Below are 17,619 nucleotides of genomic sequence, written 5' to 3' on the forward strand. Positions count from 1 at the left end.
GTACTTCCTGTTCTGAGGCTCTGATTTGGGAATTCCCAATACACCAGATTGGAACAAAACACAAAAACATGAGTCAGACCTTACGCCACACGAACCTAAGGTATACAGAACCAGGAATAGAAAATGAACTGCACTTGCTGTTTGGATGGAATGGAAGTATCTGTTTGTGTATGTTGACTATTGTATCTGTTTTTGAGACTTTTCATTAAATCCCGCTCTGGCTGTTTTTCTAAGAAACTCTTGTTGTCTAGATCTGTTAAGATTTTCCACAATATAAGGAGCAGAAGGCTGTAAACTGTTACTTTCTTGATGGCAATGCAAATAATGATGTATGACAGCAATCAAGGTATTAGTGCCAATATGGTGTAATTACGTTTTGCTATACAGTTCCTTGCTGTGTCCACTAGAGGACGCTTAACACCCATTATTACATCCAGTTCACATTTCAAGGAAGAAACTGAACTATTAAATAACTCCGGTGATAAAAGTCAAGATACATATGCTGTGTTAAGGTTGGTGGGTCTAAATTTCACAGACAGAATTTCCCACAACACCAAACAAAACACAGTTACCAGAGCGAGGCCAGAAGTGTAAAAAAAACCTGTAAACAAGCAGATTGAGACATGTCTGTTCTGTCTGCCATATTACATTTACACATAAAACGCATGAAATCAGGACATTTTGAAAAATTACAATTAAATTGGAGGATTTTTTTCCCAACATTGTAGTAAATGTGTTGCATGTTACAAAGTAGAAGTAAAGAACAGACATAAGATGACTGATTTACATATATTAACAATACATTGTCAAGAAAAAAAGACTTGGGACTGCTAAGGGATTTAATAAAAAAAACCCTAAGTAATCTTAATGTTTTTGCCATTTTACAATAATTGAGTTTTAAGTTCTCAGTGATATTTAGATACATTTTTAGATCAGAATGTGTTTTTTGAACATTTTAAAAAAGGGTGATTTTTGGAGCCAAATTTGATGGATAAAATATTTTTACTTGTATATTAATTTGAATACATAAGTTTCATTATTTGTGAATTAGGACTATTCACGATAAGTGATATCAGTTAGTTTCAGTATCAGTTTCTGTGAAATGGGAGGAATTGCGAGGCAGGCTGTGTTACACAACTGGTTTATTCATCATCGACTGTTTCTTTTAATTTTTCTCAATGAGAGAATTGATTATTTGACAGTTATGTCTCTTGTATTCAGTAGTCTAAGGCCTTAAAAAGGTGTTCAAATCAGGGGCCAATATTTTCATTCTGCGGTGAAGAAAGGTCAAATTAAGTCCTGAATCAACAAAATTCCATAACGTGCAATACGGGCAAATGTAACATCTTTATTGACATTTAAAAGTTTTTATTTGTTTTTTCTTTGACGTAGTGACATCAAAAAGCAAATATACTGGGTTAATAAGGAAAACAAAGCACTGTAAGTTTAAATACTGAGTAAATCCTATACTCCCTTTAACCCTTTGATGCACAACATGGTCTAAAGTGACCAAACATGTTTTCGTTTTTATGTTCTATATCTTTGCAATAAATTATTTTCATCATTCAGTGTTCCAGGTTTTCCTCAATTAGTTTGTTTTTGATCATCATACATCCTAATTTAATGTTTTCCTTTCTTCATTTTTTAATAAAATCCCTTTTTGTGTCACTACTCTTCTAATGCACAACATGGGTCAAAAATGACATATATACATATCCATTTTTAGCTAAATTCTATTTTTTTTTTTAAATTTATTCTAAATTCTTGGCTAAGTAGCTTGCTAAGCTAACTACTTAGCTAACTTCTTGGTTAAGTAGTTAGCTTAGCAAGCTACTTAGCCAAGTAGTTAGCTATGTAATAAAACATAAACGTTTTTTCTTCATAAAGTATGAGAGGCAAAATGGAAATAATGATCTGTTGTTTTCAAAAACAAGATATTTAAAGAACACTTGGAATATTCAATCATAAAATAAGTTGATATCAAAAGATAGAGCACAGAAACACACAGAATGAATAACATGGGGGATGAATGAGGGTCATTTTGGCCCATGTTGAGCATTAGAAGGGGTTAATATGTTAAGCATCAAAGGGTTAACAAGGTAATCCATGACAGACAATAAAAAGCCAGGGCTGTGTTAAGAATTCAAATGGCTCAAAAATATGTGTGTTGGTGTGTTACAATACGGCTTCATTATTGATTTTGAATGTTTAGAATACAGTGTTGTGTAGAGCATGTCCCTTCATTTTATCTCACCAAGATAAGTCACTCTGTATTAATACTGCTTCATTAAAACAAACATTCAAACTAAGACATTACTTGATCTAAGTGTTCCAGAGACACACCTGTGACAAAGAATCCTGGAGAACTGGTATCTTTTGTGCCGCTCCATAATCTAGTGACGCATCCATAACAATAACAAACATATTCTACATGCCATGAAACGTTTAAAAAAGCTCAACTGTGATTGGTCAACATACAGTTGGTAATCAGCCTGACCCAACCACTTAACCCAGCAACTGGGTTACACAAAAACTACCCAACTCCCTGAAACAACTCAACAAGATGACCCAACAGACTCAACCCAGCGTTTGGGTGGATAAAATAACCAGCATTTCTTAGTGGGCCTGCACTCTCTGAGTGTCCTCAGCTGCTCCCATAAATGGTTCTCTGATGATCCAGGAGGAAACACTCCCCGTAGAAATGCCTTTGGCTGAAAGGGTTGAAGGACCAGTGTAGGGTGCAGTTGTAGTGAAAAAGGACAGAATCACAGTTAGTACCCAGAAATCCACATAGTAGTTTTAATTTGATTCATGGACGTAAAGCTACTTTCAATTTAAAATAATTAACTTGATGCATCAATTCGTAGTTTCTACTGTCACTTTAGTCATTTCACTTCAGAACAAAACATTAAAAAGAGGCACACGCAAGCAAACTGAATTAATTTATAAATAAACACATTTTAATATGAACGTATGTATTTCTTTTTTTGGTCAACCTGGTAAATGACCGTTGACATTTCCCTGCTACAGTACAGCTTGTCATCATGTGAGTGTGAGTAAATAATTCAATAGGACAAAGTACTTAAAAAGTATGGAAATTTGCTCTTGACACTTGCAAATATAGGAAAAAATGTCATATAAAACAAACAAAATTGATGACATACACTTGGTTTTCATTTCTATTTTGGATACCAGTATATTTATAACAAATTAAAATGTTAACAAGTGAAGGTGTGCTAACTCAAAATAATATTAAAGTTTCTTTTATTGTCCTTAGAAACATTCATAAATTGGAAAGCAGTTTGTCAGAGATGGGTGAGTAAAAAAGGTTGCATATTACTACACTGTAGTAGAATGAAGAACATGGTATAGATCATAATACAGAAAATGACATTTTTCAACCATTTAGTTTTGGTGCCATCACGAATCAGTGACAATTCAAGAAATATTGCTCAGAATTGATTATTTGACAGTTATGTCTCTTCTATTCAGTAGGCTAAGACCTTAAACAGGTTTTCTAAAAAGGGACCAACATTTTAATTCTGCGGTGAAGAAAGGTCAAATTAAAAAGTCCCGAACGAACAATTGCACATAACGTGCAATACGGGCAAATGTAGCATCTTTATTGACATTTAAATGTTTTTATTTGTTTTTTCTTTGACGTAGTGACATCAAAAAGCAAGCATACTGGGTTAATAAAGAAAAGAAAGCACTGTAAGTTTAAATACTGAGTAAATCATGTATTCCCTTTGTCAAGGTAATCCATGACAGACAATAAAAAGCCATGACTGTGTTAAGAATTCAAATGGCTCAAAAATATGTGTGTGGGTTAGGGTTAGTGTGTGTGTGTGTGTGTGTGTGTGTGTGTGTGTTGGTGTGTTACAGTACGGCTTCCTTATTGATTTTGAATGTTTAGAACACAGTGTTGTGTAGAGCATGTCCCTTCATTTTATCTCACCAAGATAAGTCACTCTGTATTAATACTGCTTCATTAAAACAAACATTCAAACTAAGACATTACTTGATCTAAGTGTTCCAGAGACACACCTGTGACAAAGAATCCTGGAGAACTGGTATCTTTTGTGCCGCTCCATAATCTAGTGACGCATCCATAACAATAACAAACATATTCTACATGCCATGAAACGTTTAAAAAAGCTCAACTGTGATTGGTCAACATACAGTTGGTAATCAGCCTGACCCAACCACTTAACCCAGCAACTGGGTTACACAAAAACTACCCAACTCCCTGAAACAACTCAACAAGATGACCCAACAGACTCAACCCAGCGTTTGGGTGGATAAAATAACCAGCATTTCTTAGTGGGCCTGCACTCTCTGAGTGTCCTCAGCTGCTCCCATAAATGGTTCTCTGATGATCCAGGAGGAAACACTCCCCGTAGAAATGCCTTTGGCTGAAAGGGTTGAAGGACCAGTGTAGGGTGCAGTTGTAGTGAAAAAGGACAGAATCACAGTTAGTACCCAGAAATCCACATAGTAGTTTTAATTTGATTCATGGACGTAAAGCTACTTTCAATTTAAAAGCATTAACTTGATGCATCAATTCGTAGTTTCTACTGTCACTTTAGTCATTTCACTTCAGAACAAAACATTAAAAAGAGGCACACGCAAGCATACTGAATTAATTTATAAATAAACACATTTTAATATGAACGTATGTATTTCTTTTTTTGGTCAACCTGGTAAATGACCGTTGACATTTCCCTGCTACAGTACAGCTTGTCATCATGTGAGTGTGAGTAAATAATTCAATAGGACAAAGTACTTAAAAAGTATGGAAATTTGCTCTTGACACTTGCAAATATAGGAAAAAATGTCATATAAAACAAACAAAATTGATGACATACACTTGGTTTTCATTTCTATTTTGGATACCAGTATATTTATAACAAATTAAAATGTTAACAAGTGAAGGTGTGCTAACTCACTTTGTTACCAACAGACAACCAAAGAAGGATACATGATCAGCAATGATTGCTGGAGCTTTGTGCTCCACATGGTAAGAGTGAACTTTTGTCTGGTATGTATTTGTATGTCATTGCTTAAAAATTACATTTACAATAAAATAATATTAAAGTTTCTTTTATTGTCCTTAGAAACATTCATAAATTGGAAAGCAGTTTGTCAGAGATGGGTGAGTAAAAAAGGTTGCATATTACTACACTGTAGTAGAATGAAGAACATGGTATAGATCATAATACAGAAAATGACATTTTTCAACCATTTAGTTTTGGTGCCATCACGAATCAGTGACAATTCAAGAAATATTGCTCAGAATTGATTATTTGACAGTTATGTCTCTTCTATTCAGTAGGCTAAGACCTTAAACAGGTTTTCTAAAAAGGGACCAACATTTTAATTCTGCGGTGAAGAAAGGTCAAATTAAAAAGTCCCGAACGAACAATTGCACATAACGTGCAATACGGGCAAATGTAGCATCTTTATTGACATTTAAATGTTTTTATTTGTTTTTTCTTTGACGTAGTGACATCAAAAAGCAAGCATACTGACCCATACTTCGTCTATTTGTGCCAGGCACGCTCTATTACAGTGGAAGGTGCTTCACAGAGCCCATTTCACCAACGCTAAATTGGCAAAAATATATCCAAGTCACAGTGATGCCTGTAACCGTTGTAAACAGTCCCCAGCCGACCATGTGCACATGTTCTGGTCATGTCCGAGGTTGACCAACTTTTGGTCCAGCATATTCCAAACTCTCAAACAGGCTTTCAATGTAAATTTAGAACCAAATTCCCTGACTGCTCTTTTTGGTCTTCCTCTGTCTAAGAATCTCCCTGTTTCTGTACAGCGTGTCATGGCCTTTACCACCCTGTTGGCCAGGCGTGCCATTCTACTCAAATGGAAGCATGTTTCTCCACCGACCCATAACAGTTGGATACGGGAAATTTTACAATGTCTAAAGTTAGAGAAGTTAAGGTTCTCACAGAAGGGATCTCTGACAGCATTCCATAAAACTTGGGACCCACTGCTGGCCTATATTAGCAACAGTCTTATTGTGACTCCTGATGATGCCGAGGACGCTTCTTAATTCTTGGAAAGAGAGAGTGCCCCCCCCCCCCCCCCCCCCCCATTTTTTTTTTTTTTTTTTTTTGTTTATTTTATTTTATTTATTTATTTTTTTGTCTTAACCATACTTCAGTATTTACTTATGTTGCTGTATGTTGTGTAATAATTTAGTTGTGATTACATCTGACGTGGGTTGTTGGGAGGGATAGTGGGATTCATGCTGGGGTTCTCTTTTTGTCTTGTTCTCTTTTATTTTAGTACTTCACTCTAAGGCAGACGCTTTCCAACACAATGTGTAACTGAGATTTTATTCTGTACTGTCTGCAAAAACTCAATAAAGAAATTGGGAAAAAAAAAAAAAAGCAAGCATACTGGGTTAATAAAGAAAGCACTGTAAGTTTAAATACTGAGTAAATCATGTATTCCCTTTGTCAAGGTAATCCATGACAGACAATAAAAAGCCATGACTGTGTTAAGAATTCAAATGGCTCAAAAATATTTGTGTTGGTGTGTTACAGTACGGCTTCATTATTGATTTTGAATGTTTAGAATACAGTGTTGTAGAGCATGTCCCTTCATTTTATCTCACCAAGATAAGTCACTCTGTATTAATACTGCTTCATTAAAACAAACATTAAACAACAGCTCATTCACATTCAAACTAAGACATTACTTATCTAAGTGTTCCAGAGACACACCTGTGACAAAGAATCCTGGAGAACTGGTATCTCTTGTGCCGCTCCATAATCTAGTGACGCATCCATAACTATAAAAATCAGATTCTACACGTCATGACATCATTTCCACAGCTGCATTTACAAGAGAATGAGTACTACTGGTAAGTACAATTAGTTATATAAGCTTTGGAATCTTAAATAGCTTCTTTTATTTACTATTCAATCTTGGTTCTGTCAAATTGTGGCTATTTAATAATAATAGGAAAACTGAATAAACGTTCAACTCAGGGAAAGAGCGCAGGATTAGTAGAGCACAAGATTTAGAAAAGCAGTGGGCTGTGATTTATTTTTTCATTATCTCTGTGTCAAGTTTTTATTTCAGCTACATATACTTATTAATTAGTTTTACAGTTTTACATTGAAATGGAGAAACATGTTTAGTGTTCTATAAAGAATTGAAGGTGGGGTAACTCGTTTTGTGACCAAAAGACACAGCCAAAGAAGGGTACATGATCAGCAGTAATTGCTTGGGCTTTCTGCTCCACATAAGTGTGATCTTTTGTCTTAAATGCATGTGTATGTCAACCATTTATATAAGAAAGGCTAGATGGCTCGAGGCGGAGTCACCAGCGTCCTTATACGGCGGCTATCTTGCCACAGGCAGCTCGCTCATCAAAGTCTACGGTGCACGTAGCATTTAAATAACCATAGGTCGCTTAATTTTGAACCAATTTTCAAATGGTTTGGTTTGTTATAAACCTCAGAGTTGTAGCTATGTTCCGGCGTACTCAAAAATTATTTTAATTATGGACTTTCACAAATAAACATTAAGCAGATAGGTAGAGCAACAGCTATGGGCCTACACACCTTAAATAATTTATATATAAAACATTTAATCATTCCATGTATGTTACATGAGTAATATTTCTATTATAATGATAACTATAATAACACAACATGCTTAACAAAAACAATAACATATATGTATTTATTTTAAGTATATATGTGTGTGTGTGTGTGTGTGTGTGTGTGTGTGTGTGTGTGTGTGTAAATATATATATATCTATATATATATATATATTGGTTATGGTTGACAAATACATTCCATGTATGTTATATGAGTAATATTTATATTATAATGATGATAACTATAATAACACAACATGCTTAACAATAACAATAACATATATGTATTTATTTTCAGTATATATAAATATCGTCTGAACCGCTTATGACAGAAAAAAATTCTATGGTTGACTAGGGAGTTGTTCAACAAAACACATTTTTTGTTTTTTGGTGAAATGTGGCATCCTCACCCAAAAGTAAAGTATGAATGAGACTTTACACTGCAGCAGATAAAATAGCAGGTTTCCCTGAATCATATCATGTATAATACTATCTGAAAGAATAAGCTCAAAATTGACAAAAAATATAGAACTATTACCAGGCGTTTTTAGGTCTGTGTAGGCTTTTAAGGGTTAAAGGACAGGTGTTGAGATGACTTTCCTGCTGTCAGTTTTTTGATGATGTTGCTTTCTTGTGGTAATAATAAAAAAAGAAAAGGTTGAATCTTTTAACATCTTGTAGCGTCTTTGTTTTTTTTAACACTAAATTACATATTATAGTATTACATTATGATGTCAACATGATAGAGGACAGTAATGTATTAACCACATACATTGTATTTACATTTGTTCATTTATCATTTGTTGTCTTATGTTTAAAAAAGCACAATGTAACTCGATTTTTGTGCTATAGTCATGCAGGTAACTAGTTTCACTTTTTACTGTGTGTCTGCAAATCAAACATTTAATACATACACATTTACATTTATCCTCATATTCTAATCTCAAAAAGAACCACCACTACTTGAGCTTGCATGTCTGTCAATGACTTGCTAACATTAATTAATCTCTCTCAATTTATCACAGCAGTTTGTCAAACAAGTGTCCAGAGTCCTCCATCCGACTGAATCCTGATTTCCAGAAGGTGACTCGTAACAGCAGTTTTTTCTACATTTGTTTTAGTGCCAGGATCCATTGCTGAGGAAGACACAGGTGAGCGTTTGTTACATGATCAGCAATGACTGCTCTAGCTTTGTGCTCCACATGATGAGGCTTGTTCCTATAGAAGTTATTCACACTAAAAGATGCATTGAAATTATTTTTATTTTTTATTTTTTGTTCTACAGGGTGGCGTGATCTAACCCGTGACAAATGGAAAGAGTCTAACGTGAGCTCCTGGTTGAAAGACATTGGAATAAAAGAAGAGTACAACAAAACAATGGAGGAGGAGGAGGTGACAGGGCCAGTTCTAAAAAGTCTGGACAATGATTACCTATATACTACAATTAAAATGCAAAGTGCCCCAATTGAACATTTAACGAAGGAAAGAGATGAACTTCTGAAGTCAGAACAACGTAGAACTCCCACAGGAGATTTATTTTGTGACTATCGGCCCTTTGACCAGGATGAAAAAAACTTTAGATACGTCAAGCACAATCTGCTACCTCCAGAGACAGGAGTTGAAAACATGATTGTTCCGTGTCACGAATATAAGTCCCTGGAGAATGCACAGACACTGGACTCAAAACTGCTGAAATTAAAAGTTGCAAGGGAGGTGTTAAGATTTGCATGTGCGTGTATGAATATGCGAACCAATGGGACAATTCATTTTGGGATTATGGATAACATAACAGGTTATCAGCATGGTGAAATCATAGGGATTCCTGTCAGGAGTCGACACGATTTTGTTGATGCACTAGACTACATTGAAAGATGCTTCAAGGGACGAAATCAACAATCTGATGCAAGAAGCTGCATTAGGAACCCCAAATTTATTGAGGTCGTTGACAAGGAAGCTAAAGAGAAAACATGGGTCATTGAATATGATGTTGTCCCAAATGCGAGCATTGTAAAAGATACGCTTTACTCTGTCGGTATCCCATATTTCGATGAAAAGAGCAAAAAAGTCAAACTAGAAGATAAAGTTCCTTATCAGAGAGTAGGAGCTAGGTCACCACGCATACCTAAAGATAACATAAAACATTTCAAAGAGCGACTGAAAGAGAAAAACCAACAGAGAGCAGAGGCAGAATCTTCAAGCAATGAAATTACTATAGAAAGTATCAAACTTGTCAGGCTCTTAACATTTTGGGCAATCATAAGTATAATTCTCTGTTTTTACATAATAGTGACCAACAAAGAATTATTTTCCTGGCCAAATTCCAAGAATGCTTGTGTGTATCCTCTGTGCACCCCACGTACCCATAAAGTATCTCTGTCAGGGGGAAACTCATTTGTTTAGTTGTCCTGTCTAGTGTTTGTGGAGTGACATGTCCTAGTGTATGGCCGCCAGGCGGGTGGGACCGCAGTTCGGCTTTCCTCATAAACATGACAGCCTGTATGAGGTTTTCACGAACTGTACACTAAGGGACGCTACAACTCACAAACAGAACATGCATCAGTGTTTATCAATGTTTATATTTCACCTGTGTATCTCATGATAAGTAATCAAAGTAGTTGGTGAAGGTATGCTCTTTGGGTAAGTTCAGGTTTTATACATAAAACACACATCTTCCAAATTAATTGCTGTATGATTATGAATGGTAATCTCCATTAATAGCGGGGATTATGTTCATTGGAGTAGCAGTTAAAAATGCATCACATATGACTTAACAAACAGTCACAGACTCTCTGTGTAGGGAAGTTAATGGGCCTGGCCAACTTCTGTACTTCCTGTTCTGAGGCTCTGATTTGGGAATTCCCAATACACCAGATTGGAACAAAACACAAAAACATGAGTCAGACCTTACGCCACACGAACCTAAGGTATACAGAACCAGGAATAGAAAATGAACTGCACTTGCTGTTTGGATGGAATGGAAGTATCTGTTTGTGTATCTTGACTATTGTATCTGTTTTTGAGACTTTTCATTAAATCCCGCTCTGGCTGTTTTTCTAAGAAACTCTTGTTGTCTAGATCTGTTAAGATTTTCCACAATATAAGGAGCAGAAGGCTGTAAACTGTTACTTTCTTGATGGCAATGCAAATAATGATGTATGACAGCAATCAAGGTATTAGTGCCAATATGGTGTAATTACGTTTTGCTATACAGTTCCTTGCTGTGTCCACTAGAGGACGCTTAACACCCATTATTACATCCAGTTCACATTTCAAGGAAGAAACTGAACTATTAAATAACTCCGGTGATAAAAGTCAAGATACATATGCTGTGTTAAGGTTGGTGGGTCTAAATTTCACAGACAGAATTTCCCACAACACCAAACAAAACACAGTTACCAGAGCGAGGCCAGAAGTGTAAAAAAAACCTGTAAACAAGCAGATTGAGACATGTCTGTTCTGTCTGCCATATTACATTTACACATAAAACGCATGAAATCAGGACATTTTGAAAAATTACAATTAAATTGGAGGATTTTTTTCCCAACATTGTAGTAAATGTGTTGCATGTTACAAAGTAGAAGTAAAGAACAGACATAAGATGACTGATTTACATATATTAACAATACATTGTCAAGAAAAAAAGACTTGGGACTGCTAAGGGATTTAATAAAAAAAACCCTAAGTAATCTTAATGTTTTTGCCATTTTACAATAATTGAGTTTTAAGTTCTCAGTGATATTTAGATACATTTTTAGATCAGAATGTGTTTTTTGAACATTTTAAAAAAGGGTGATTTTTGGAGCCAAATTTGATGGATAAAATATTTTTACTTGTATATTAATTTGAATACATAAGTTTCATTATTTGTGAATTAGGACTATTCACGATAAGTGATATCAGTTAGTTTCAGTATCAGTTTCTGTGAAATGGGAGGAATTGCGAGGCAGGCTGTGTTACACAACTGGTTTATTCATCATCGACTGTTTCTTTTAATTTTTCTCAATGAGAGAATTGATTATTTGACAGTTATGTCTCTTGTATTCAGTAGTCTAAGGCCTTAAAAAGGTGTTCAAATCAGGGGCCAATATTTTCATTCTGCGGTGAAGAAAGGTCAAATTAAGTCCTGAATCAACAAAATTCCATAACGTGCAATACGGGCAAATGTAACATCTTTATTGACATTTAAAAGTTTTTATTTGTTTTTTCTTTGACGTAGTGACATCAAAAAGCAAATATACTGGGTTAATAAGGAAAACAAAGCACTGTAAGTTTAAATACTGAGTAAATCCTATACTCCCTTTAACCCTTTGATGCACAACATGGTCTAAAGTGACCAAACATGTTTTCGTTTTTATGTTCTATATCTTTGCAATAAATTATTTTCATCATTCAGTGTTCCAGGTTTTCCTCAATTAGTTTGTTTTTGATCATCATACATCCTAATTTAATGTTTTCCTTTCTTCATTTTTTAATAAAATCCCTTTTTGTGTCACTACTCTTCTAATGCACAACATGGGTCAAAAATGACCCATATCCATTTTTAGCTAAATTCTATTTTTTTTAAAATTTATTCTAAATTCTTGGCTAAGTAGCTTGCTAAGCTAACTACTTAGCTAACTTCTTGGTTAAGTAGTTAGCTTAGCAAGCTACTTAGCCAAGTAGTTAGCTATGTAATAAAACATAAACTTTTTTTCTTCATAAAGTATGAGAGGCAAAATGGAAATAATGATCTGTTGTTTTCAAAAACAAGATATTTAAAGAACACTTGGAATATTCAATCATAAAATAAGTTGATATCAAAAGATAGAGCACAGAAACACACAGAATGAATAACATGGGGGATGAATGAGGGTCATTTTGGCCCATGTTGAGCATTAGAAGGGGTTCATATGTTAAGCATCAAAGGGTTAACAAGGTAATCCATGACAGACAATAAAAAGCCAGGGCTGTGTTAAGAATTCAAATGGCTCAAAAATATGTGTGTTGGTGTGTTACAGTACGGCTTCCTTATTGATTTTGAATGTTTAGAACACAGTGTTGTGTAGAGCATGTCCCTTCATTTTTTCTCACCAAGATAAGTCACTCTGTATTAATACTGCTTCATTAAAACAAACATTCAAACTAAGACATTACTTGATCTAAGTGTTCCAGAGACACACCTGTGACAAAGAATCCTGGAGAACTGGTATCTCTTGTGCCGCTCCATAATCTAGTGACGCATCCATAACAATAACAAACATATTCTACATGCCATGAAACGTTTAAAAAAGCTCAACTGTGATTGGTCAACATACAGTTGGTAATCAGCCTGACCCAACCACTTAACCCAGCAACTGGGTTACACAAAAACTACCCAACTCCCTGAAACAACTCAACAAGATGACCCAACAGACTCAACCCAGCGTTTGGGTGGATAAAATAACCAGCATTTCTTAGTGGGCCTGCACTCTCTGAGTGTCCTCAGCTGCTCCCATAAATGGTTCTCTGATGATCCAGGAGGAAACACTCCCCGTAGAAATGCCTTTGGCTGAAAGGGTTGAAGGACCAGTGTAGGGTGCAGTTGTAGTGAAAAAGGACAGAATCACAGTTAGTACCCAGAAATCCACATAGTAGTTTTAATTTGATTCATGGACGTAAAGCTACTTTCAATTTAAAATAATTAACTTGATGCATCAATTCGTAGTTTCTACTGTCACTTTAGTCATTTCACTTCAGAACAAAACATTAAAAAGAGGCACACGCAAGCATACTGAATTAATTTATAAATAAACACATTTTAATATGAACGTATGTATTTCTTTTTTTGGTCAACCTGGTAAATGACCGTTGACATTTCCCTGCTACAGTACAGCTTGTCATCATGTGAGTGTGAGTAAATAATTCAATAGGACAAAGTACTTAAAAAGTATGGAAATTTGCTCTTGACACTTGCAAATATAGGAAAAAATGTCATATAAAACAAACAAAATTGATGACATACACTTGGTTTTCATTTCTATTTTGGATACCAGTATATTTATAACAAATTAAAATGTTAACAAGTGAAGGTGTGCTAACTCACTTTGTTACCAACAGACAACCAAAGAAGGATACATGATCAGCAATGATTGCTGGAGCTTTGTGCTCCACATGGTAAGAGTGAACTTTTGTCTGGTATGTATTTGTATGTCATTGCTTAAAAATTACATTTACAATAAAATAATATTAAAGTTTCTTTTATTGTCCTTAGAAACATTCATAAATTGGAAAGCAGTTTGTCAGAGATGGGTGAGTAAAAAAGGTTGCATATTACTACACTGTAGTAGAATGAAGAACATGGTATAGATCATAATACAGAAAATGACATTTTTCAACCATTTAATTTTGGTGCCATCACGAATCAGTGACAATTCAAGAAATATTGCTCAGAATTGATTATTTGACAGTTATGTCTCTTCTATTCAGTAGGCTAAGACCTTAAACAGGTTTTCTAAAAAGGGACCAACATTTTAATTCTGCGGTGAAGAAAGGTCAAATTAAAAAGTCCCGAACGAACAATTGCACATAACGTGCAATACGGGCAAATGTAGCATCTTTATTGACATTTAAATGTTTTTATTTGTTTTTTCTTTGACGTAGTGACATCAAAAAGCAAATATACTGGGTTAATAAGGAAAACAAAGCACTGTAAGTTTAAATACTGAGTAAATCCTGTACTCCCTTTAACCCTTTGATGCACAACATGGTCTAAAGTGACCAAACATGTTTTCGTTTTTATGTTCTATATCTTTGCAATAAATTATTTTCATCATTCAGTGTTCCAGGTCTTCCTCAATTAGTTTGTTTTTGATCATCATACATCCTAATTTAATGTTTTCCTTTCTTCATTTTTTAATAAAATCCCTTTTTGTGTCACTACTCTTCTAATGCACAACATGGGTCAAAAATGACATATATACATATCCATTTTTAGCTAAATTCTATTTTTTTTTTAAAATTTATTCTAAATTCTTGGCTAAGTAGCTTGCTAAGCTAACTACTTAGCTAACTTCTTGGTTAAGTAGTTAGCTTAGCAAGCTACTTAGCCAAGTAGTTAGCTATGTAATAAAACATAAACTTTTTTTCTTCATAAAGTATGAGAGGCAAAATGGAAATAATGATCTGTTGTTTTCAAAAACAAGATATTTAAAGAACACTTGGAATATTCAATCATAAAATAAGTTGATATCAAAAGATAGAGCACAGAAACACACAGAATGAATAACATGGGGGATGAATGAGGGTCATTTTGGCCCATGTTGAGCATTAGAAGGGGTTAAAATGTTAAGCATCAAAGGGTTAACAAGGTAATCCATGACAGACAATAAAAAGCCAGGGCTGTGTTAAGAATTCAAATGGCTCAAAAATATGTGTGTTGGTGTGTTACAGTACGGCTTCCTTATTGATTTTGAATGTTTAGAATACAGTGTTGTGTAGAGCATGTCCCTTCATTTTTTCTCACCAAGATAAGTCACTCTGTATTAATACTGCTTCATTAAAACAAACATTCAAACTAAGACATTACTTGATCTAAGTGTTCCAGAGACACACCTGTGACAAAGAATCCTGGAGAACTGGTATCTCTTGTGCCGCTCCATAATCTAGTGACGCATCCATAACAATAACAAACATATTCTACATGCCATGAAACGTTTAAAAAAGCTCAACTGTGATTGGTCAACATACAGTTGGTAATCAGCCTGACCCAACCACTTAACCCAGCAACTGGGTTACACAAAAACAACCCAACTCCCTGAAACAACTCAACAAGATGACCCAACAGACTCAACCCAGCGTTTGGGTGGATAAAATAACCAGCATTTCTTAGTGGGCCTGCACTCTCTGAGTGTCCTCAGCTGCTCCCATAAATGGTTCTCTGATGATCCAGGAGGAAACACTCCCCGTAGAAATGCCTTTGGCTGAAAGGGTTGAAGGACCAGTGTAGGGTGCAGTTGTAGTGAAAAAGGACAGAATCACAGTTAGTACCCAGAAATCCACATAGTAGTTTTAATTTGATTCATGGACGTAAAGCTACTTTCAATTTAAAATAATTAACTTGATGCATCAATTCGTAGTTTCTACTGTCACTTTAGTCATTTCACTTCAGAACAAAACATTAAAAAGAGGCACACGCAAGCAAACTGAATTAATTTATAAATAAACACATTTTAATATGAACGTATGTATTTCTTTTTTTGGTCAACCTGGTAAATGACCGTTGACATTTCCCTGCTACAGTACAGCTTGTCATCATGTGAGTGTGAGTAAATAATTCAATAGGACAAAGTACTTAAAAAGTATGGAAATTTGCTCTTGACACTTGCAAATATAGGAAAAAATGTCATATAAAACAAACAAAATTGATGACATACACTTGGTTTTCATTTCTATTTTGGATACCAGTATATTTATAACAAATTAAAATGTTAACAAGTGAAGGTGTGCTAACTCAAAATAATATTAAAGTTTCTTTTATTGTCCTTAGAAACATTCATAAATTGGAAAGCAGTTTGTCAGAGATGGGTGAGTAAAAAAGGTTGCATATTACTACACTGTAGTAGAATGAAGAACATGGTATAGATCATAATACAGAAAATGACATTTTTCAACCATTTAGTTTTGGTGCCATCACGAATCAGTGACAATTCAAGAAATATTGCTCAGAATTGATTATTTGACAGTTATGTCTCTTCTATTCAGTAGGCTACGACCTTAAACAGGTTTTCTAAAAAGGGACCAACATTTTAATTCTGCGGTGAAGAAAGGTCAAATTAAAAAGTCCCGAACGAACAATTGCACATAACGTGCAATACGGGCAAATGTAGCATCTTTATTGACATTTAAATGTTTTTATTTGTTTTTTCTTTGACGTAGTGACATCAAAAAGCAAATATACTGGGTTAATAAGGAAAACAAAGCACTGTAAGTTTAAATACTGAGTAAATCATGTATTCCCTTTGTCAAGGTAATCCATGACAGACAATAAAAAGCCATGACTGTGTTAAGAATTCAAATGGCTCAAAAATATGTGTGTGGGTTAGGGTTAGTGTGTGTGTGTGTGTGTGTGTGTGTGTGTGTGTGTTGGTGTGTTACAGTACGGCTTCCTTATTGATTTTGAATGTTTAGAACACAGTGTTGTGTAGAGCATGTCCCTTCATTTTATCTCACCAAGATAAGTCACTCTGTATTAATACTGCTTCATTAAAACAAACATTCAAACTAAGACATTACTTGATCTAAGTGTTCCAGAGACACACCTGTGACAAAGAATCCTGGAGAACTGGTATCTTTTGTGCCGCTCCATAATCTAGTGACGCATCCATAACAATAACAAACATATTCTACATGCCATGAAACGTTTAAAAAAGCTCAACTGTGATTGGTCAACATACAGTTGGTAATCAGCCTGACCCAACCACTTAACCCAGCAACTGGGTTACACAAAAACTACCCAACTCCCTGAAACAACTCAACAAGATGACCCAACAGACTCAACCCAGCGTTTGGGTGGATAAAATAACCAGCATTTCTTAGTGGGCCTGCACTCTCTGAGTGTCCTCAGCTGCTCCCATAAATGGTTCTCTGATGATCCAGGAGGAAACACTCCCCGTAGAAATGCCTTTGGCTGAAAGGGTTGAAGGACCAGTGTAGGGTGCAGTTGTAGTGAAAAAGGACAGAATCACAGTTAGTACCCAGAAATCCACATAGTAGTTTTAATTTGATTCATGGACGTAAAGCTACTTTCAATTTAAAATAATTAACTTGATGCATCAATTCGTAGTTTCTACTGTCACTTTAGTCATTTCACTTCAGAACAAAACATTAAAAAGAGGCACACGCAAGCATACTGAATTAATTTATAAATAAACACATTTTAATATGAACGTATGTATTTCTTTTTTTGGTCAACCTGGTAAATGACCGTTGACATTTCCCTGCTACAGTACAGCTTGTCATCATGTGAGTGTGA

Source organism: Centropristis striata, chromosome 13, assembly GCF_030273125.1.
Source record: "Centropristis striata isolate RG_2023a ecotype Rhode Island chromosome 13, C.striata_1.0, whole genome shotgun sequence".
In the NCBI taxonomy this organism is placed as follows: domain Eukaryota; kingdom Metazoa; phylum Chordata; class Actinopteri; order Perciformes; family Serranidae; genus Centropristis; species Centropristis striata.